Below are 4,868 nucleotides of genomic sequence, written 5' to 3' on the forward strand. Positions count from 1 at the left end.
TGGGGATCCCCCCTTGATAGAACGACACGGACTTGCACGCACTCCTAGTTGCAAGTCTGTTATTGACATGCAATTAGGGGCCTACAACAAAACACACACACAGCCCCTCTACTTGCGAGTCAATGAGCAACTTGCAACTGGGGGGCCTCAAACAAAACACACAAACACCCTATTTGCAAGTCGATGGGCAACTTGTAACTGGGGGTCCTCGACAAAACACACACCCCCTAGTTGCAGGGTCGATGCTTGACATGCAACTGGGGATCCCCCCTTGATAGAAGGACATGCACATGCACGCAATCCTAGTTGGAAGTCTGTTATTGACATGAAACTAGGGACACAAAACAAAACAACCCACAACAAAACACACACACATCTCCTCCACTAGTTGCGAGTCAAATGGTCAACTTGGAACTGGGGGCCACAAATAAAATACAAAACACACACACACCTCTTGGAACTTGAGGTTGTGTGTTTTTGTCTCCTCCACTAGTTGCGAGTCGATGGGTAACTTGCAACTACAGGACCTCAATGAACACACACACACACACACCCTAGTTGCGAGTTCGGTGGTTGAAATGCAACTGGGAGCCCCTTGACAAAAACACACGCACGTGCACACACTTCTAGTTGCAAGTCGATGTTAACTTCCAACTGGGGGCCACAAATAAAACATACACACACACCCTAGTTGCAAGTCGGTAGGAAACTTGCAACTGGGGTTCAGGAACAAACACACGCACACACACCCCCTAGTTGTGAGTCGATGGACAACTTGCAACTAGGGTCCTCAACAAAAAACACACAACCGCCTAGTTGCAAGTTGATGCTTGACGTGCAACTGGGGACTCCCCGCCCCCTTGACAGAAACACACACACACACACACACACACACAAACACAACTCTAGTTGCAAGTCGGTTATCGACACACAATTGGGGACCTTCAACACACACGGGCGCGCGCGCACACACACACACACACACACTCACACTTGCACCTCCCCCTAGTTAGAAGTCGGTTGATGAGATGCAATTAGGGGCCGCTTCACAAAAAATACGCAAACACGCAACTATGGACCTTGACCGCACTCTCATAGACCTACAACTTTCAAGATAACTACTTGCAAACAATAAGGCGTCTATGAAAAAACAATATTTTTGTTACTAAAAAGAATTGGGAAACAAATTGCTTGTACAGTGCGGGAAGGCGAGGGTCTTTATTGTTACAAATCATAAACAGAAAAGCATTGAAAAAACGTAAAAATACACAATTACTCCTAAAAAACATACTGATCAAAAATAATAACAAAATATAAAACATCACTAATCATTACGAGAAACGCATATTCCACATAGTTTTGAAACACACATAGACAATAAACATCGCAAACGAGCAGGCAGGGGGGTTACTTGGTTCTTATCAACCGCATAAACAAGACCACAACAATGTTTTGCATCAGCATACTACATAACTAGGGACATAGCTTCTTGAAAAGAAAGTGAAACTTAAAGCTGGCTGACAACAACAGTAACATTGATGTAAGACTTCTTGCTGGCCTTGAAGAACATGAAGATGTAGTCATTGATCTCCAGGGTAGTCTTTGAAAGGAAACGCCTCCACTGCTTTTTGTTGAAAACTATACGTCCATCAGTAGACGTGCTATATTCAACGCGAGTCTTTGCCTCCCCACTGCTTAGACGAACACCAGCCAAACCTTCTTTAGGGATGTTCAAGCTTGTAGCAACCCTCTCTGGCACTTTCTGTATACACAACAAAGAACAGCAAAACAAAAAACATAAAGTTTTAAAACCTTGAAGCAACACAAGAAAAAATGCATGCATTTAAGAAAAAAAATTATGCATAAAAACAAAATAAAGTAAACACAAATAGAATTTTTTTTTTAAAAAGAAACAACAAAACATACCATTTGTCCAACTTGAGTGTCAGTTGTAGTAAGACAGTGTACAAAAGACACTCCTAAAAACTTGGATTTGAAGCTGAGCACCAGTTCATCGAGAATGTCCTGATGTGCATCATTCAGAGTTAGACCCCTTGTATACTCGATCTTTATGTCGCCACCGTCTTCATCCACATCTGAGATGTCTCCATCTATCATCTCTTCATCAGCATCCCCGTCTGAAGAGCTTCCTTCAACTGTGTCCAAGTCAACACTTTGAACAACAACATATGCCTGGCGGGGACGCCTGTCCAAGTCAAAAATGACCACAGCACCCTTCTAAAGAGAAAAGTCAGAAGTGAATTTCTTCCAGCCACTCCCCTTGATCCTGGTCCTGTGTGCCCCCTTCACAATATCGACAGAGTACTTGCGTCCATGGGCTTCAAAACGCATGTAGTCGCCGGTAACGCCATTGATATAGACTCTTGCGTTGCATGGGACAGTCTACAAAAAAAAGTAAAAAGAAAAGAAAAATAATAATTAGGAAACTGTACATAACATAAAAATACATAACTGAATACAAAAAGAGCGCGACCATCCATGGCAAAATATGCAAAGCATTCTGGCCGTAACTTGTACAATCAGGATAACAATTTCGTTAAAAAACTAAGATACTACAGAACTAGCAATGACGTAATCAACCAAACTATTCTGAAAAGAACAAACAAATCAATGATATGACAGTATAACCAATGAGTTAACTAGAAACCCTAGTTGCATGGTCTTCCCCAGTCCCAAGTCATCACCGACGATGACATTCCAAACAGCAATAAAAAAATTGACATACTTATTAAAGAAAAAGCTATATGAAGCAAAAAAGAAAAAAATTGCACATGGAAAAAAAATCAGCCCAATTACCGCTTTAGACATGAACTCATCACGAATGTCGATCTTGAAGTTGTTGTCAGCACCGCCATGGCAAAAGTTCCCACATAGCTCACAAGACAAAACCTGAGAAGAGAAAAAAGGAAAAAAACAAGTATTCTTTTAGTCAAGCAAATTTGCAAAAGCTCTATAATTACAATAGGTATCTGCACTTATTAATGCAAAAAAAATTGTTCATGAGAAAAATTGACATATTCCCTCTTGCTCTGGGCATCACCGAAATAAGCTTCTAGAAATACATGCATGAGGAGGCTAAAAAAAGGGCCTCCTCCAGCACAAATCAGACACCGGGTAAAAAACGACGTTGTCACACAGGAACAATAAACATAAAAGTCCATCTTACTAAACTGTGGATATTATACAGACTCAAGCCGATGCTCCACAAAAATCCAGACGATGTGTGAATAAGATTCTAGAGTATTTATCAAGTTTAAACAAAAAGAAGGAAAAAGAACAGCCGCAGAAGCATGGTTCTAACTTCGGGCAAAAAAGGCCCAAAAAAGAATAAAGAATCACAGTGATGTCTGAAATCATATTCAAGAGAAAGCGGTAGCGCGCCGTAGTTACTCGAACAAAAAAACACCCGTATACTAGGACAAAAAAACAAACAAAACAGAAGTTCTGCTGAATGAACTCCACAAGCACACATATAATATCTCACTATCCCCACTGCAAAAGAAAATAACTTCCATGATCTCAAATGGAAGAATTATATTCGCGATTCTAAGAAAATGAATGACTAACAAAGATTGGAACTGAAGATGACAAACTGGGTCCTAGAAGTGCTGCCCTATATAAATGAGCTAGAAGTACATGAATGTACAAACTATAAATTAGGGAAACTGAAAATGTTAGCTGATACATTCAGAAAAACAAACAAAAACAAACAACTCAATGTCAGCAGGAACTTGCGCTCAATGTCGGCAGCTGGAGAGGAGCCGGTCTTGGATATCTTCAAAGGCTCATGGTCTGGATAGTGCACCAGCTCCACCCAAGTGACCGGGCTGGATAGCAAGGTTAGTTTCATATCATTGGGTTCGGTAAGCACAGGCGATGGGAGGGTACACCTGGCCTGGATTGCAGAAGAAGGTGGCATTCAACTCAGTACACACCGGCACATACGCTCGTGCAATGCGTGGCTGACAGTTAACGATGCAGACTTTCAGCAAGGCGGACACACTTGGAAAGTCGCAGCCGCTAGATGCAGATCAATGAAGAAAAAAATAGTCACAGCATGGCTGCACGGTGAAGCCAACAACAAGGACATACAGCACGTATGATACTCCACCGTACGTACATGCGTGCTATGAATGTACATACTCTAAATTACAGAAACTAAAAATGCTAGCTGATACATTCAGAAATACAAACAAAACAAACAAAACAGAAAACTCTAGTCTGCAATATGTGTGCTATTTGCTACATACAGGACAACAAACAAGAATCTAAAAAAGATGAGCACAAAAAAACTAAACAGCAGGCTCTGAAACTAGTCTGCTTACTATTCAGCAGCTATATGAACATGCACAAATACATACAGGGCAGGATCTGAACCTATGGCCACAATCAAAAAACATTTTATTTCACTCTAAAAAAACGTGTGCATTCCACACTCAACAACATTCCTCCTAATGCCTTGTCCGGTTTCATAGCATTTCAAAAGGTTTTGAAGGGGATTGGAAAAGGGATTAAATCCCCAGCAACTCAAAATCCACCTCAAATCCTTCTATCCAATCCCCTTGCGGTGGGGATTAACCGAACATGCCCTAACGTAGGTCGCTCATATAAACCCCCCCCCCCCTAACCACCATCAGGATAATGATGAACTACATCAAAACAAAAACAGAGGAACAAACCCTAGAATGCAAAAAACAAATCTAAAAAAAAGAACAAGAAGAGGAGACGAACACTCACATCGCCGGCCTCCCCTGCCATCTCTCTTACTAGAAGCCACCAAGCCGTTCCAAGCTTACACTGAAATCAGATGTGAGAGCGTCGTTGCTGGGGGAGAAGGCAGCCGATGG

At 41.6% G+C, this 4,868-nt stretch overlaps 1 long non-coding RNA gene across 1 annotated transcript; it reads right to left on the reverse strand.

Moving 5' to 3' along the window:
• Positions 1 to 1,309: 1,309 nt before the first annotated feature.
• Positions 1,310 to 4,868, reverse strand: LOC119294170. Its single transcript, XR_005143365.1, has 4 exons — positions 4,759 to 4,868; positions 2,818 to 2,910; positions 1,927 to 2,403; positions 1,310 to 1,762 (listed from the first exon to the last, which is right to left on the reverse strand). It is a non-coding gene; the product is annotated as an uncharacterized LOC119294170 (long non-coding RNA).

The sequence above is a fragment of the Triticum dicoccoides genome, chromosome 4B (assembly GCF_002162155.2).
Source record: "Triticum dicoccoides isolate Atlit2015 ecotype Zavitan chromosome 4B, WEW_v2.0, whole genome shotgun sequence".
NCBI lineage: Eukaryota > Viridiplantae > Streptophyta > Magnoliopsida > Poales > Poaceae > Triticum > Triticum dicoccoides.